The sequence below is a fragment of the Trachypithecus francoisi genome, unplaced genomic scaffold, assembly GCF_009764315.1.
Source record: "Trachypithecus francoisi isolate TF-2019V2 unplaced genomic scaffold, Tfra_2.0 Lachesis_group4, whole genome shotgun sequence".
NCBI lineage: Eukaryota > Metazoa > Chordata > Mammalia > Primates > Cercopithecidae > Trachypithecus > Trachypithecus francoisi.
Window position 1 is genome coordinate 17,978,691 of NW_022681469.1, and position 19,560 is coordinate 17,998,250.

The following is a 19,560-nucleotide window of genomic DNA, read 5'->3' on the forward strand; positions in this document are numbered from 1 at the left end:
ACAACTACTGTGTATATCATCCCTGCCATCTGGACAACAACGATTGTTTTTTTTTCTTTTTTCTTTCTTTTTTTTGTTTGAGACAGAGTCTCACTCTGCTGCCCAGACTGGAGTGCAGTGGCATGATTTCGGCTCACTGCAACCTCTGTCTTCCAAGTATAAGCGATTCTCATGCCTCAGCCTCCTAAGTAGCTGGAATTACAGGCGCCCGCCACCATGCCTGACTAATTTTTGTATTTTTAATAGAGATAGGATTTGCCATGTTGGCCAGGTAGGTCTCGAACTCCTGATCTCAAGTGATCTGCCTGCCTTGGCCTCCCAAAGTGATGGGATTGCAGGCATGAGTCACCGCGCCTAGCCAGAAAACAGTGATTTTTTAAGATGTCCTCAATTGTATGGTAGAGTCTGAATTCAAAGATGTTAAGAACAGGATGGGGGGAAAAGTGTCTCTTAGAACATGTGAAAGAGGGCCGGGCACGGTGGCTCAAGCCTGTAATCCCAGCACTTTGGGAGACCGAGACGGGCGGATCACGAGGTCAGGAGATCGAGACCATCCTGGCTAACACAGTGAATCCCTGTCTCTACTAAAAAATACAAAAAACTAGCCGGGCGAGGTGGCGGGTGCCTGTAGTCCCAGCTACTCGGGAGGCTGAGGCAGGAGAATGGCGTGAACCCGGGAGGCGGAGCTTGCAGTGAGCTGAGATCCGGCCACTGCACTCCAGCCTGGGCGACACAGCGAGACTCCGTCTCAAAAAAAAAAAAAAGAACATGTGAAAGACATGTTATTTCTGTCAACTTCCAAACTTTTATCTTCAGCCACATCTTTTACTTGATTCCAGATTTGTATATCCAGCTCCTGTTTTACATTTCCACTCTGATTGTTTAATCCACCTCCCAGGATATTTAAAATATAATTTTTAAATTCTGCATCCTGTGCCTTGTCCTCTCAACCTCAATGATCCTTCTTCATTCTTTTTGATTTTTGGCTCTTACATTCTTTGACTTAGGTTATAAACTGTAGAGTCAAGGATGACTCCCTTTTATGATACCTCACATCAGTTTACCAGCAAATCCTACTGACTGTACCTTTATAATATATTTAGCATCTGACACATCTTACCATCTCTTCCACTATTAGGCTGATAAAAGACACCATCGTCTTTCACTTGGCCATCATTTCCCATCTAGTTTCTTGGCATTTACACTAGTATAGCCAAGTATAGCAGCCAGAGTAATACTTTAAAAATATAATTGATCATATTGTTTCCTTTTTTTCAAAAGTAACTTCATTGAGATTGAGTTCACCTACCATAGAAATCACTCATATAAAGTGTACAGTGCAGCAGTTTTAGTGTATTCAGTGTGCACAACAACCATTACTAAATTTAATTTTAGAATGTTTTCATTAGCCCTAAAAGAAACCCCACACCCATAGCCATTCTCCCCCAGTCCTTATATTCCCCCCATTTCTAGACAATCTCATTTCTGTCTCTGTGGATTTTTCTATTCTGGACCATTTTATATACATGGAATCATACACTGTGTGGTCTTCTGTGACTGCTTCTTTTACTTAGTGTGATGTTTCCAAGGTTTGGTCATGTTATAGAATGTATCAGCATTTTGTTTCTTTTTATTACCAAATAAAATTCCACTGAATGGATAGGCGACATTTAATTTATTCATCAGCTGATGAGTGTTTGGACTGTTTTAACTTTTTGGCTATTGTGAATAATGCTGTTATGAACATTCACGAGTTATTGTGTCTTCTCCTGTTGTGGACTACTGTTTCTCTAACAGAATGTATTAATTTTCTTTTGTATAAAAGCCACTCCAAAGCATAGTGCTTAAAACAACCACTGCTTGGGTCAGTGAGCATGCTCTATTCTGCGCTGTGCTAACTTTGGCTGTGCTCATTCGTGTCTGTGACCAGTGGTGGTTTTAGGTAGATGGCTAGTCTAGGACGGTCTTGAGTGTACAACTTGGTTCTAGTAGACTAGTCCAGGCGTGTTCTGATAGAAAGGCACAGGTGAGAGAGTGAGCAAGTTCAATTGTACGGGAGGACAAGACTTGCATACTTGCATTTTAAGACTCTCTTTGGGTCATGTTTGCTAATACTGCATTGCAAGATGTCACAAGAACAAGGAGAAGCCCAGGGTCAGAGTGGAAAGGGGATTGCAGCGTTACGGGTAAAAGATGTGCCTACAGAGAAGCCATTAATTGGGGGTCATTAATGCGATGTCTGTTGCATATACCAATTGTGCTTCTACCTTAGTGCTTTTTGCATTTATTTCCCTTCTGTTTGAACTAGTTTTCTCTTACATACCTACGTGCTGAACTTGTTTCACTTCCTTCCTAACTCTGTTCATGTATCATCTTATCAATGAGACCTTCAAGTTTTACCATACTACAAAATGAATAGCCACCCACCCCCATCCTGCTCACAATCTCTATTTTTCTCTATAACTTTTTATGACCATCTGACATATTCTTTTTTTTTTTTTTAGTGCTTATCTTCCCTCAATTGGAATGTATACTGTATGAGGTTAGGGACTTGAATTACACTGTCTTCATTGCCTAGAACCCTGGCATTCATTAAATGTTTGTTGAATGAAGAAATGAATCTACACTGATCCACTTTTACCTAAATTTGAATTATCTAAAAGTTCTAACCTGCCTTCATGCCATGGCATGTATAAAGTGTCAGCTTCTCTTGATTAGAGTACCTAATGATGGAATGTTTCTTCTACTTCTTATGCAGACATAGGCCATGCAATATATGAGCAATTCTGCCACTTACTTAGCTGTCTGACTTGGGCCAAGTTTTTTTTAACCTCCCTGTTTCCTCATCTGTAAAATAGGGGTAATAATAATCCCAGCCTCACGGAACCTGGCACAAGGTAGGCACTGTATAAGGTTGGTACGATGTGATTGCATAATATTTTTTATCACCTACTTGTTATTGGAGTATATGACACAGGGAAAATGGAATTGAAAGCTGGAACAATCTTGTATTATGGAGAAGTTGCAAAATCTTTGAAAACTATTTTTTTCAGAAGGGACAAATCACATAAAACAAATGAAATAGGTGATTTTTTTTTTATTGAGTGTTTCATAACGTTATATCCTTAAAACACTCTCTTATAAAGTGCTCTCTGAAGAATACTGTTCTTTATTTCAGGGTTTACTAAAAAGTACATATAACTAGCAAGCATACATCTTAACTCTCTGAGAGTCTTATAAGTACCATCCTAGATGCATGGAGAGAAGATAATTCATTACTTACACTAGGTCATGCCTTAGGTCATTAAGACTTAAGTCTGTCATGGAACCCCAGTTGAGAAAGAACAAAAATATAACATCTTGACTAAAGTGGCTACTGCTTCTCTGATCTTAACTATTATTTCTCTAGCCTCAGGTGAGCCTTCTTGAATGTGATTTCATCAGTCTGCTCTAAGCTTACCCAGAATACAGAATTTTTAATATTTTTTATAGCCAGCACTTATAAACTACCTGCTTCATGCTAGGTAGTATACTTAGGTGCTAGGAGTAAAACTGATCAAGGGGGGTAGGTTCCAAATTCACAGAGCTCACAGTCCTAACAGGCTGTCACGCGTCAGTTGTTTATTTGTGGCAATGTTTCCCACAGACTTTTAATTTTGGAATGATAGGATGTGGTGCTCTGGAATGGTGTCCCAGGGTTTTGGAGAACTGAGAGTAACTTGGGAAAGCAGGCTACAGTGAGAGAAAGTTATGACCAGGAGTTGTACCAAAATGCAGGAAACATGATATGTATGTTGTTATGGTGCATAAAAATATTTACAGTTAAAAGTCCTGAACCTGTACTGCATCTATTGTTTCACATATTTCCCTTCAGTTTAAATCCTGCTCCAAATCCTGAAATTCAGTTCAGTTCTGTGTGACAGAAATTTGATCTGTTTCATTGAAAACCCATTTGAATAGTAATTGTGAGCAATTGTTGAATTTGTAAATGTTAAGTAAGTTTAGTGAATGACTTTGTGGACAGTTTGACGTTATAGACAGTTATTCATGATACTGTTTCCCCTCCTCTCCCCTGCCATCCCTGAAACTTTAGGGTTTAATCTGCTCTTAATTAGCCAGAAAAAAAATGTTTGATCCTCTTACTCAGTTTTAGATCATTTTAGATGATTTCTAAGTTAAACTCTAAGTTAGAATAGTTTCTGCTTATTGATTTCATGAATATCACTTCTCTATTTCTGTTTCTCACCTTCTACCAGGCCAAAGGAATTGTGGAACTATGATCAACAAACTCCTAAATCATCAGCCTTTTCCTTAAACCTTGAAAGGGTTCTATCTATGTAGACACTTGTCTGGCTCCTGATTACAGTTTTCCTATTCTCAAGTGAAACTGTTTCATCACAACCCACAGAATTCAGGGTCAAGATACTATTATGAAATGAGTGTAAAAATTACTAATACCTTTGACACTCTAATTCTTCTCTGTTTTCATTATATGGGCCTGACAAAATGCCCACTACCTGCCTGCACTTAGGCAGTTGAATGTAGTGTTTTAAATGTATACCAGAGTCCTCAACAGGGCATCATCAATGTCTGGCAGTGCAGCTGCTTCTGCTTCTTCACTTTCCGAATTAAGAATGCATTTGCTGGCTCGGCACAGCGACTCACGTGTGTAATCCCAGCACTTTGGCAGGCCAAGGCGGGTGGATCCCTTGAGGCCAGGAGTTCAAGACCAGGCTGGCCAACATGGTGAAACCCCGTTTCTGCTAAAAATACAAAAATTAGCTGGGTGTGGTGGCACATGCCTGTAATTCCAGCTACTTGGGAGACTGAGGCAGGAGAATCATTTGAGCCCGGGAAGCAAGAGTCTGCAGTGAGCCAAGATCGCACCACTACACTCTGACCTGGACAACAGAATGAGACCAAAAAAAAAAAAAAAAAGCATTTCCTCCACTCATTGCAAACCTCTCACAGCTCCCACTCCTATCTGTGGAATTCACTTCAAACTTTTACTGAGAAATTAAATGCAGCTCTTGTCATCTTTTCACCACCAATTCTACAGACTTATCTACATTGGTCCTCTTGTTCTGTCTTCCTTTCATTTGTTATCAAAGACCACTCTTGACAGTCTGATTTCTCTACTTGTGACTCAGATTTCATCTTTTCTGCATCTCTGTCTTCCGTATCATTTTTCTCCCCTCTATTGAATTCCCTTCAGCCACAAACATGCTCTATTATCTCCTAGCCCCACTACATCTGCAAATGTATGTAAATAGGAATGACCAAGTACGTACAGATATACAATTCCTACCTTTCCTAATGTCTTCTATCCACTATTATATGTTCCTATTCTTATCTAATAAATTTTCTTCACTTAATATTTTTTCCTTCTATCTCAGAGTCTCTTTCTTTTCAGCCATTTTTGGTTTCTCTTGTAAATGTTTATGACACCCAGAGCTGAGCCTTCTTAGCCTATACTCCCTTCTAGGTCTGCCTCCCAGTATGCTAGTGACACCCAAATATATCTTCAACCTCATCTCTCCACCAGGGTTCTACACTTGCATAGCCAGCTGCCTTCTTGATTATTTAGTCAGCCTCTCCTGTTGGTGACATAATACTTGATTTCTTTCCCTCATGGCATCACTGTCCACCCGTTGCACACATCAAAATTTCAGAATCAGCCTTAATTCTTAGTTTTTTCTCACTCCTCCTCCATGTCTAATCCAGTAGCCCTATCTCCACTGTTTTCCACCTTGGTCTAAGCAATCATCTCTTGCTTAACTATGGTTGCTTAACACAACCATAGTCTCAACTAGTCTTCCTTCCTGCATTCATTCTTGGTCCGCCGTAATCCATTTTCCACTAGCGTGATAATTAGAGGTACTAGAATATATACTGCTCTAGAGTTACATTGTCTAGAATTAAATCCTGACTCTATCATTTACTAGCTGAGTGGCCTTTAGCAGTATATTTAACACTTGTGCCACAATATGCTTATCTATAAAATGGGATGGTATATTTATCTATTCCCTGATGGCTGTAAAGGAATACCTGAGGCTGGGTAATTTATAAAGAAAAGAGGTTTAATTGGCTCATGGTTTCACTGGCTGTACAGGAAGCATGATGCTGACATCTGCTCAGCTTCTGGGGAGGCCTCAGGAAACTTACAGTCATGACAGAAGGCAAAGCAGGAGCAGGTGCATCTTACATGGCAGGAGCAAGGAATAGGGGAAGGTGTTAAACACTTTTAAACAATCAGATCTTTTGAGAACTCACTCATCAGAAGGACAGCATCAAGAAGATGGTGCTAAACCATTCATGAAAAATCCACCCCCATGATCTAGTCACCTCCCACCAGGCCCTACCTCCAACGTTGGAGATTACAGTTTGACATGAGATTGGGTGAGGACACAGATCCAAACCATATCAGAAGTAAATTGTTAGTAATTAAAATATAAATCAGATTATGTCACAGGTACCTGTTTTTGAAACTTTAGATTCTCATTGGTTTTAGAATAAAAATAAAACTCTATTTTCCATGGCTTTCAGGACCCTTCACAACCTGGCATCTTGCCTAATTTTTCTGATATCCATCTTGTTTCTACTCTCCCCTTGCTTACCAGATAGCCACAATCACCATCTTTAACTTTCTAGTTGGAAACATGGCTTTTTGTGGGGTATATTTCCTATTTTTTTTATTGTTTTTGGACCAACTTATTCATGTCAGTTTTGTGTTTGTTTTGTTATATGTAAAAATAGTGCCTTAAAAAATCAGTTAATTTTTTTTTTTTTACCTGGGGAATCATTTGTTTTATCTTTATAAATGCTGGGACGAGAGGCCTACTCTTTTTTTCCAATTTTGTGAGAGATTGGTAAAATTCCTAGGACTTTAATTGATAGGTCAAAAGATAGAAGTGTTTTCAAATGGATGATTCCTATTGAAGTAAATTTTTTGAGAACTTAACATGTCCAAAAAGGTTTTCATTTGCCCTCATGCTTGCCTGGATGTAAAATTCCAGATTCATAGTTATTTTTGCCCAGATAGTGAAGACATTATTCCACTATCTTTTAAAAAATAACAGTTTTATTGAGGCATAATTCATATATCATACTATGTGCAATTTAGTGGTTTTTAATATATTCACAGAGTTGTATAGCCATCACTGCAGTCCATTGTAGAATATTATCACTCAAAAACGAAACCCCTGGATTTATTAGCAGTCATTCTCTGTTCCCACCAATTCACCTACCCCCCAACTTTAAGTCAACAAGTAATCTACTTTCCGTCTTCATTGTCTTTTAATGTTGCTGATGAAAAATCTGATGCCAAATTAATTCTAGTTATAGGAAGCTTTTAGAGTTTTGAATTTCTGGAATTTAATTATGTAAACTAGGATTTATGTAGATATTAGTCTTTTAACTCATCTGCCTTAGCCTCACTGAGCCCTTTTACTCAGACCATTGGTGTTTTAACTCCAAATATTTTTAGCATCGTCTTTATTTCTTCTATTTTCTTCATTTAGAACTCTTATTAAATGTGTTTTGAACTTCCCAAGTGTATTCTTTATATCTCTTCAACTTTTTACTTGTATCACCCATTTCTTTCTCTCTCTCTCTTGCTCTCTCTTTTTTAACCTCTCTACCTTCTGGTACATTTCTTTGTATTACATATCACTACTATGATCTTTATCAATACTACTTCTGTTATTTACCCCTTCTCAAATGTTTTCTTAATAATAATATTTCAGTTCTCTCCTTGTCTGTTTATTCTGTTTGTTCATTGTGATCTCTTTCTTTCCTCCCGTTGGATATTCATAGTGTCTCGTGATTCTTGTTTTTGAATAAGGACTAAATTGTTAGAAGAACTTTGCAGTTACATAGGTCTAGGATTCTTTTCTAAATGGGAAATGACTACAAGTGTTGTGTATTCACTGACTGGCTTTCCTCCAGGGTGCAGGGATTTTAAGAGGCAGACTTAAGGCCACCCCAGACAAAAGTAAGGACAGCTTTAGTATGTTTATTTCTGGAAGGAGCTAGCTAACTTACTTAGTATCCTCCTCCTTCAGTATCTTCCCTCTTTCCCTCTTTCCTTCCTACTTTTCCTTTCTACTTCAAGTATATAGGAAAGTGTAGGGAATAATATAATAACTGTGTACTTATTAACTCAGTTTTGTTGAATTGTCTTATATATGCGTCAGATTTTTAGAAACCAAAAAATTATAGACACAGCTATAGCACCTTACAGGCTTACTTTGATACTTTTCCCTGCCCTTTCTGCCTTTTCAGAAGTAACCATTGTCCTGAATTTACTGTTTATCGTGCCTATGCACATTTCAAATACTTTTGCTGTGGGTATATATCCACAAACAATCTAGAACATTGATTGCATGTTTTTGTGAACCCCGAAAGAACCAACTCTTTAATACAGATCCTGAGTGGCTAACAGTCCAAATTCAAAATAGAGCCATGTGATCATTTGCAGACATGTAGAGATCACATGTATACTCTGCATTCCTGGAAAACCTACACACCCAGTTACTTTAGGACTTTCATAGCTGTCTGTTCCTATTTATGCCACCTGAAACACCAGCTACCAGAAAATACCATTTGGCCTTTCGGACCTAACATACACTGTGACCTGCCTCAGCCAATCAGAACTGAACAAGTTTGCACCCCCTCATTTGTATAGTGGACCAGAGTGGAAACCTGACTGTGAACTTTCTCTGTAAATGACAACCCCTTTTCTTTGTTCTCTCAGAAGCCGCCTTTATTTTATACCAAGGTACGTCTCCACGGTTTGCAAACTGTTTGCTGGAATAAAGCCTGTTTCCTTTTTTAAAAAGAAAATATTTTTCTGTAGATTGTTGACATTTTAAAGTTGTATGTATCCTGAAACTTGCTTTTTCATCAATACTATGTTTTTGCGATATATTCATGTGATAAATATAGCGCTAGCTTTTTGTTTTGACTTAATATGTGGTATTTTGTTATACAGATATACCAGTTTGACATTTTTTCTCTCTTAGGGAACATTTGAGTTGGTTCTAGTTTTTTGCTATTACAAACATTGCTGCAGTGAAAATAGCTTGTACATATGTGAATGTAAGTAGCTACATGATAGGATATGTTTATCCTTAGCTTTACTCTAGATACTGCCAATTTACTCTCAAATATTTATATTATACCCCATGTAGAATATGGTAGTGTTTGTTGCTGCACGTACATGATTACCACTCTTTGTATTATTAGGCCCAATTTTTTTGCAGTCTCACTGATTTTTCATATGTATGTATGTATTTTTTTGAGACAAGGTCTTGCTCTGTCGCCCAAGTTGGAGTGCAATAATGCATTCCGGTCTTATTGTAGCCTCAAACTTCTGGGCTTAGGCAATCCTCCCACCTCAGCCTCTCAGCCTCCTGGTAGCTGGGAGTACAGGCATGCGGTACCACATCCAACTAATTTTTAAAAATTTTTTCTAGAGATACGGTCTTGCTATGTTGCACAGGCTGGTCTTGAACTCCTGGCCTCAAGCATTTCTCCCACTTTGCCCTCCCAAAGTGTTGGGATTACAGGGATGAGCCATTGTACCAGGCCTGGTTTTTCATTGTATTTCTTTGATTACTAATGAGGTCATTTATTTTATGTGTTTATTAGATATTCTGAATTCCCTATAGTGAACTACCTATTCATAAGTATTTTGCCCATTTTCTTTTGGATTAGTTGACCTTTTCCAAAAGGATGGCCACTTACCCTGGCAATATTCATTATATAGTCCATTCTGTTCCCCACTAAATTATAATGCCAACGTGAACCGTATGCTGTGTAAATAAATACCTGTGCCTCTGTTTCTGAGCCCTCTATTCTGTCCCTTTGGTCTTTCTGTCTGTATGCTAGTATCATTTCTCTGTAAGTCTTGTTTTCCTGGTAACACCGGTCTTACCCTCCTTATTATTCAAAATAGTCAAAGGCTACTACTATACAGTGCTTTCATAAAAATTTTACAATCAGGCTGTGCGCGGTGGCTCACGCCTGTTATCCCAGCACTTTGGGAGGCTGAAGTGGGTGGATCACGCGGTCAAGAGATTGAGACCATCCTGGCCAACATGGTGAAATCCCGTCTGTATTAAAAATACAGAAAATTAGCTGGGCATGGTGGCGTGCACCTGTATTCCCAGCTTCTCGGGAGGCTGAGGCAGGAGAATCACTTGAACCCAGGAGGCGGAGGTTGCAGTGAACCAAGATCATGTCACTGCACTCCAGCCTGGTGACAAAGCGAGACTCCATCTTAAAAAAAAAAAAAAAAAAATTAGAATCAGTTTTTCAAGTTCCATGGAGGAAAAATTATTTTTGGAATTTTGTTTATTTCACTACACTGAATTTATTTGTGGAAAGTTGACGTCATTATAATATTGAATCTTCCCATAAAGGATATTTGTGTAGGTCTTGGTCAAGTGAAGGGGAACACATCTGCATGCACACATGCATGTCATTTGGTGTAATGTGAAATAAGATTTAGTGGAGAAAAATAAAGTATTAAGGCACACACAATTCCCTAAGGTCTGTTGTCCCCATGTAGATGTGTGCATTGACCAGACACAGCTAGAACAATGTACTGTGGAAAGGGCTCCTATGTAATAATTGGAGCTTTGAGGTTGATGAAATGGCCTTATGAGGACGGGAAAGCCGTCGGTACTCTGTGGCTGATCAGCCTTTTCTTGCATTAAGTAAACTCAGACCTGCTGAGCCAGCTTTTTGATAAGCTACCAAAACAGGGTTGGAAACCTCTAGAGTCAACTGAATCTGTTTCTCTTCTTAGTAGTCTTTTATGCACCTGCACATTATTTTGTTGTTCCTGTCACAAAAGTCTTGGGAATCTTTTGTTAGACTTTTCTTCTAGATTCTTTATAGTGTTGCTATCATGAGAAGCATCTTTTTTTTTGTTGACTCTGGCTAATGTGTTAGAACACCATGTAATTTTATGTCCTTGATTTTATATCTAACAAACCTTGCTAAACTCTTCCCTTAGTTTTTATAGTTAATAGGTATTAGCCCTCATGGTTTGTAGATTCTCTTGGATTTTTCTGTAGATAGCATGTTTCCTACAAATAAGTTTTTTGTCTCTACATTTCTGATTCTTATGCCTGTCTCTCTATATATTTATATAAACACTTATATAAACACTACCTATACTACCAAGATTCAATGATTGTTAACATTTTACTGTATGTATATCTCCTAAGAAAAAGGAGATTATTTCATTTGACCAAAATAGCATATCTAGGAAGATTAACAACTCCATCATCTTACATCTGATATGTGTTCAAATTTCCGTGGTTGTCCCAAGAATGTCTCTTACAGCTATCTTCCATCCCTAAACTAAGATCCACTTGTGCATGCACTGAATTATTTGTTGTCGTTTAGTAGTAGTTATCTTTTAGTCTTAAACTGGCCACCTACTGTTTTGTTCTCCCATGAAATGATTTATTAAAGAGTCCAGGACAATTGTCTTAGAATGTGCCACATTTTGGATTAGTCTGATTGCCCACGCTTTGACTTTCAAAGAGAAGAAAAATGTCTTATAGAATGTCCCACAATCTATTTTTGATTATTTCATTGTAGTAGTTTTAGCATGTTTCTCTATTCCCTGTATTTCTTCTAAACTAGAAGTTAAGTATAAAGGCTTGATTAGATTCAGTTTCAATGTTTTGCATGTATACTTCATGGGTGATGTCTCATGTTGCATCACATCCAGAGGCATATGTTGGTTTGTTCCACTATTAATGGTTCTAAGCCACTTAAAGGTATGTTTTCCCCTTCATCTTTAATATGTGGGAAAATACTTTGGCACTATGTAAGTATCCTGTTCTCAATCAGCTTTCCTCCTAATGATTTTAGCATCCTTTGATCCTTTTCTGAACCAATTATTTTATATTAGCTGGCATTCTTTTGTAAAGAAGCATTTCCCTGTATCAAGTGGGAATAACTAATTTTTCCTAAAAAGGCAGGATACATGCATAATTTTTTTCATTTAAAGTTTGGTTTTCTAAGGGTGTAATAGTCACCTACAGTGTAAGCAAATGCTCTCCTACCTTTTTAATTTTTATGGAATTATGAATTTTTTTGTTTATTTGTTTTTGCATTACCATCTGTTATGGTCAATTACGGTACTTATTTTTTATTTTTATTTTTTTGCTGAAAATCTCCAAATTTGGTCAGTAGGAGTCCCTTCAACCTGGCCTCTGATGTTGTTCTGATATCTGGCACAAGATGTTCCTAGATCTCTCTTCTGGAATAATAATAGATAGGTTTTGAAATGCTGTAATGTGGGCCCTTTCCCCCATTCATGTAGTCATTGTTTTGTTGTTACTTTTATGTAAATCTAATATGCTTATTTTGTTAAGACCTAATATGCTTATTAATAAACTTATTAATAAAACCTAAATGCTTATTTAGGTTTGCTTTCATGTGTATTAGTCTCTAGATTCTCCATCTATGTTCATTTTCTATGTCTGCAATAATAAATAACAACAAACTTGGTCACTTACAACACCACAAATGTACTCTCTTACATTTCTAGAGGTCAGAAATCCGGAATGAGTTTGTTTTACTGGGCAAAAATCAAGGTATCAGCAAGACTTTGCTCTCTCTAGAGGGAATAAGGAAAAATCTGATTTCTTGCCTTTTCCGGCTTCTAAACCTGCACTCCTTGTATTTCTTGGCTTATGGCCACCTCCTCCATCTTCAAGGTCAGCAGTGTAGCATCTTCATATCTTTCTCTGCTGAGTTTTTATATCACCTAATCAACTATAGTAAAATTCCCCTTTATTTCCATCTTGTAAGTATGCTTGTCGATTACATTTAGGGCTTACCCAGATTTCCAGAATAATCTCCCTGTTTCACAATACTTAATCATGTCTTCAAATCATGTTCCTTTTGCCACATATGATAACATTTATAGGTTCTTCTGAGTCTTGGTATATGTTTAGTTGTCTTGGTGGGGGAGCCACTATTCAGTACTCTCATGCCATTCTTTCTTTGATACTACTTCTTGATTCAGTTTCCTTTTTCTAGGTTGTTAGTTATTTTCTTCTTGCATCTTAACATCAGTTCATTGTCTTCTTGCTTCTTTTACTGATGTTGAGAAGTATGCCATCAATCTAACTTGTCTTTTCTTTCTGGTTGACTTTAAGAACTGAATTTTTTTATTTTCACCTGTTTTGGAAAATTTATGACCAGCTTCTGTTCAAATATCTCCCCTATTCCCTGTTTACCTCCCAGATTAACTCATTCTGTGCTTCATGTCTTTCATATTTTCCATCCATTTATCTCTGCCTTTTGGCTAATTTTCTGAGTCACCTTCTGGTTCTTTAATTCTCTCTTCAGCAGTAATCTGTTTTACATTACCTACGGTTTTAATTTGATGACTGTATGATTCAAAACTCAAGTCTTTATAATAGTTTCCTCATGCTTCCTTCTTATATGTGTTGTCTTTAAGCTTGCTGTTCTTCCAGAGTTATCTTAGTAGAAATTTACTTTTGTGTTTTGGTCTGCAGTTTATTAGCTTTGATTTCTTTGTCAAACTGATTATATTCATTTTCTGTTTTTCAGGAATGTTCTGAATTTTTCCAACTAAATGGTTGACGGTTCTGGCCTCCTTGCTTTCAGTACTGTGATTCTTTCAACCATTTTCTTGAAATTTTGGGACCACTTCTGTCTCTTCCTTCCCTCTCTCTGTTCCTCCCCGCACTCTGTTCCTCCCCCAACCCCACCTTTTGTAACAATTATTTGTTTCTTGGAATCTTTTAGGCTGGTCCTGTAGTTTTCTCCTTTGACCTATTAAGTATTATGTTACTGGATTCCTAATTAATTAATCTTGTTTTTAATATATATATTTTTATATATACTGTTATATATGTTTATATATCATATATATGAATTTAAGAGTTTGATGCCTTTCTTCACAGTTTGGATTATTTTATGTTTGGTTTGTTTGTTTGTTTAGAGATAGTCTTGCTCTGTCACCCAAGCTGGAGTATAGTGGCGTGATCTCAGCTCACTGCAACCTCCGCCTCCCAAGTTCAGGAGATTCTCCTGCCTCAGCCTTTCAAGTAACTGGGAATACAGGCGCACACCCACACCCAGCTAATTTTTGTACTTTTAGTAGAGAAAGGCTTTTGTCTTGTTGGCCAGGCTAGTCTCGAACTCCTGGCCTTGGCCTCCCAAAGTGCTGGGATTGTAGGCATGAGCCACTGCACCCGGCCTGGTTTTTTGTTTTGTTTTTTGTTTTTTGTTTTTTTTTATGTTATCTTTGTTGAGTTTTAACATCTAGGTTTTGCTAGCTTCTTAATTTAGAAGATATTCATATATATAAGTATATATATATATAAAATCACCTATTACTAATTGTTATTTTAATTACATTTTCTTTAAGGGATGAGGGGAGCCAATGGCTGTAGGTTTTTTTTTGTGCCATAACTCCCCTTTATGTCCTTCTGTAGCAGTTTGTCTGCATTTATATTTTAACATGGGCATCTTCTAGGATTTTTTTTTTTTTTAATTCTCAGCCTTTTTTTTTTGGAGAAGGAGTTTTACCATTTGTAAAGTCACTAAAAATGATCAATTATTTACTGAGCTTGCTTGGCTGTAATAGCTGTGGTCTACTGAAGAGATTAAAACAGGAGAGGAGATCTTTTAGTAACTTTCTTGAAGTTTTTAGTTTTTAATTTTTTCATCTCCCTTTTAGGATTGTGGCAACAGATTTTCGTTTTTTTCCCAAGATGATGTTTTAACTATGTACCTACTGTTAGCTTTTCAGTATCGTATTCTATTTTTTAATGTATCTATTTTATAAGAGTCATCAAAGTTCTTTCTGTAACTCCTCTGGAGATTCTGAAAGACTTTTCTCTCCCAAACTGATTCTTTTTTTTTTTTTTTTGAGGCGGAGTCTCGCTCTGTCGCCCAGACTGGAGTGCAGTGGCGCAATCTCGGCTCACTGCAAGCTCCGCCTCCCGGGTTCACGCCATTCTCCTGCCTCAGCCTCCCGAGTAGCTGGGACTACAGGCGCCCGCCACCTCGCCCGGCTAGTTTTCTTTTTTTTTTTTTTTTTTTGTATTTTTAGTAGAGACGGGGTTTCACCATGCTAGCCAGGATGGTCTCGATCTCCTGACCTCGTGATCCGCCCATCTCGGCCTCCCAAAGTGCTGCGATTACAGGCTTGAGCCACCGCGCCCGGCCCCCAAACTGATTCTTTAAAATTCCAACAAGGGTCATTGTGACTTTTGTTTATTCTTCGGATATAAAATTACTCTTCTTTGGGGAGATAAAAAACCCGATTTCCAGACACTCATGGTCTGGCCTCACTATACCTAACCAATCTTATTTTCTTTTTCTTTTTTTTCTTTCTTTCTTTCTTTTTTTTTTTTGGAGACGGAGTCTTGCTCTTGTCACCCAGGCTGGAGTGCAATGGCGCGATCTCGGCTCACTGCAACCTCCGCCTCCCGGGTTCCAGTGATTCTCCTGCCTCAGCCTCCTGGGTAGCTGGGATTACAGGTGCACGCCCCCACGCCCGACTAATTTTTGTATTTTTAGTAGAGACGGGGTTTCACCATGTTGGCCAGCTGGTCTGGAACTCCTGACCTCAAGTGATCCACCCACCTCAACCTCCCAAAGTGCTGGGATTACAGGTGTGAGCCACCACTGCCGGCCCAATCTTACCATTTTTTTATATCTCAGAAAGAAAATTTTATTCTAATCAACTCATTCTCTTCATTTCTCATCTCTGATTATTTTCCCCCACTTTCCCTCTCCCATCCCTTGGGAGAAATAGTTCTTTATGCTAACTACATACAAGTTTTTATTGGGAAAAAAAAAAAAAAAGGGAATGTGGGTAATACCGTCCTGAATTTACTGGACCTAAGAAAGGATCACTGAACTAGGATGACTTGTTTTCTTTCTTACTCTTTTCTGAAACCAGCTTAAATCTTCAGCTTTAATTGAGTACCTATTATGACTAAGACACCAAAATAAGTCATGAGGGGACATAAAAAGAAAATGTTTCTGATCTTAAAGTAGCTAATAGACATGGAAAACATAATCAACTCTGTGTTAACAAATTATGACTTAGAAAACAGTTTTGTCCAGTTGATCAGTGAACACGTCATAGAGGGATGCTCTAAGGAAAGATCCATCCTGGACAATGTGGCAAAACCCCATCTCTACTAAAAATACAAAAATTAGCCAGGTGTGCTGGTGCACGCCTGTAGTCCCAACTACTTGGGAGTCTGGGGTGGGAGGATTGTTGCCAGGGAGGCTGAGGCTGCAGTGAACCAAGATTGTGCCACTGCACTCCGGCCTGGGAGACAGAGACCCTGTTTTAAAAATAAATAAAGTATTCATTTTTTTTAAACAAATGTATGTTTGAGTGCTTATTGTATGCTAGGGGCTGTTCTAGGCTCTGGGGATAAATCAGAAAAAATAAGACAAAAACCCATACTCTCCTGGACTTTCTGTTGGGGAGTGGGGAAGACACACACCACTAACAAAATAAACACATAAAATATATATAGTAAGGTGGTTGCATATGCTATGGAACAAATAAAATTAACAAAGGGTATAACTGACTCTGTGCCTCTAAGGAATGGGAGGGATAGAGGCTTTCTAAATGAGAAGGTAAGAGAATGCTTCATTGATAAGGTGACACTGGGATAAAGAGATGAATTAACTTGATAAGATAGCAAACCTTATAGAAATCTTAGGGGAAGAGCATTCCAGGCAGAAGGAATAGTAAATTCACAAGTCCTGCATTGGGAGTATACTTGGCATGTTCAGTGAGGCCAAGTGTGATTGGAGAGGGATGAGTGACGGGAGAACAGTAAGAAATGAAGATAGCATTTGGGCCAGTGGAGCAAAGGGCCAGGTCATGGCTTTGGTGATTTTTACTGGGGAAGCCAGTGGAGGGTTTTGAGCAAGGGAATGACATGTGATCTGCAGTTATAGTTTTGTTTTTGAGATGGGGTTCACTCTGTTGCCTAGGTTGGGGTGATGTGATCACAGCTCATTGCAGCCTCAACTTCCCAGGCTCAAGCGATCCTCCCACCTCAGCCTCTGGGACCACAGGCACACACCACCACGTCTGGCTAATTTTTTTTGTTTTGTTTTGTTTTGTTTTGTAGAGACAGGGTCCTACTATGTTGCGATCCTCCCGTCTCAGCCTCCCAAAGTGCTGGGATTGCAGGCATGAGCCACCATGCATGGCCTGCAGTTATAGTTTTTGAAGAACAGCTACTGTTCCATTCTAGGCGTGAAACAGGAGAGGCCATTTCAGAAACTGTTGTAATAAACTAAGAGAGAAATGAAGATGGCTTAGACCAGGATGGTAGTGGTAGAGAAGGTGACTAATATCTACATATCATCTTTTGATCTGGAGATGGATTGAGATGGATTGTCAGATATGAGAAAAGAGTCAAGGATGATGCTGAAGTTTTGGGTTTACTCAAAGAATGGAGCTTAATCGTTTTTGAGGTAAAGAGACTAGGAAAAACAAGTTTTGTGGGGTTGATGGGGGAGATCAGAAGTTAGTCTTTGAACATGTTAAGTTTGAAATGCTTATTAGGTATGCTAGTAGACATATTCAGCAGGCAGTTAGGAATTTGGTGTTGAGAGGAAAAGATAGAGTTGGATTTTAAATTTTGGGCATCATCAGTTCATAGCTGGCATATAAAGATACAAGATTGGATGAGATTACCTAGGGAGTAAGTGTAGCTTGATAAAAGAAGCCATCTAACACTTTTTGGAGATACGAGAAATTAGCAAAGGCATCATGAAAGAAAATATTGAAATACCTGACTGGAAAAACAATTTGGAACCTCTGTCCTTGCTTCTCAGACTTTAATATGCATATGAATCATTTTGTTAAAGTTCTGTAGATCTGAGATGGAGCTTGAGCTTCTGCTGGGTTTTTTTTTTTTTTTTTGGCAGGTTGTGGGGCGGCGATAGAAACTGAATCTCACTCTGTTGCCCAGGCTGGAGTGTAGTGGTGCAGTCATGGCTCCCTGCAGCCTCAACCTCCTGGGCTCAGGTAATCCTCCCACATCAGCCTTCTGAGTAGCTGGGACTACAGGCTGGTACCACCATGCCCAGCTAATATTTGTATTTTTTATAGAGATGGGGTTTTGCTATGTTGCCCAGGCTGGTTGTGAACTCCTGGGCTCAAGTGATCCACCTGCCCTGGCCTCCCAAAGTGGCTCACAGATGTGAGCCACTGTGCCAGGCCAGCTTCTGCTGTTCTCACAATCTTTCAGAAGATGCTGCTGCTTCTGGTCTGTGGACCACACTTTGAGTAGCAAGACTTTATATGACAAGAGTCGTGAAAAACAATTGAAAGACGTTAACATTTGTAGAAGAATAAAGATTAATATCCAGAATAAAGACTATCTATAAATGAATATGGAAAAAACAACTCAATAGAATAAAAGGGAGTACAGTATAGGAAATTTTCCAAAATCTCAAATGGCCAGTAAGTATAAAAAGTGCTCAACTTTGTAAGAAATACAAATTAAAACATGTTTGCCTTTTCCTTTTCAGATTGGCAGAAGTTTAGAAGTGTGATTATGCTGGGTGTTGGTGAGATTGTGGGGAAAGGAGTGGACTTATACCCTGCAGATAGGGACTTGACTTGATACATTTCTTCTTTTGGAAGACCATTTGGCATATATATTAAATTTTAAAATAGATATATCCTTCAATCTTGGAATCCTGTACCTAGATGCCAAAAAATAAAACTTGCACCTTTACTCTGAAAAGCAGTTCAGAACTATTTTTTGAAGTATTGTTTGATGTTGAGGAAATCAAATAATCTAAATGTCCGTTATTAAGGCAATTATTAAATAAACCAAGAGATTTGGAACTCTTTTTTTTTTTTCATTTATTTTCCTGTACATTTAAAAATTGATATCTCACATTTTTTCATTATAACTTTGAATAGTTCAAAAGGCCATAATTTCTATTGTGTATTACTTTGAATAGTTTAAAAGGTCATAATTTCTACTGTGCATTATATTTATGTTAAATATATTTTTTGGACAAGCCTTTAAGCTGCAGATTTAGATCATTCAACTTAGAAATAGAATCTGCCATATAACCTGATAGCCAGTTCTCACTATTAAACCAGACAGATTGGACTGTTTTTCTTTTTTGTCAAGAAAGAAAAAAACCTGATGACTTATTTATCGTAAAACAAATATGCTAATATGTGCCATTTAATAACCACTAAACTTCTGGATTTTAGTCTGGCTGGCTGGATAGATGGGTAAGGCTTGGAGCCTTGCCACAGATTTGTTTCACTGATAAAATATGGTCCTGCTCTTAATTTTTTCCCCTTTTCTCTCAAGGAATTTCCCCCTTTTAATTGTCTATTAGGTACTTTGGAATTTATACATCTCAGAATGATGCATCTTAGTAGTATTTGGGGTGGAAAAGACCTTTGCCTTTCTTTTATAAAGTGGAAAATAATTATTTTAAAAGAGGAAGTAGGGAAGGAGAACCAGTTCTTAAGCAGATCAATCA

The 19,560-nt window shown here is 38.1% G+C and overlaps 1 protein-coding gene across 5 annotated transcripts in view; it reads left to right on the top strand.

Moving 5' to 3' along the window:
* The window catches only part of BRAF (B-Raf proto-oncogene, serine/threonine kinase), a 197,250-nt gene that overhangs the window by 57,910 nt on the left and 119,780 nt on the right, over nt 1-19,560 (top strand). The window lies entirely within an intron of this gene.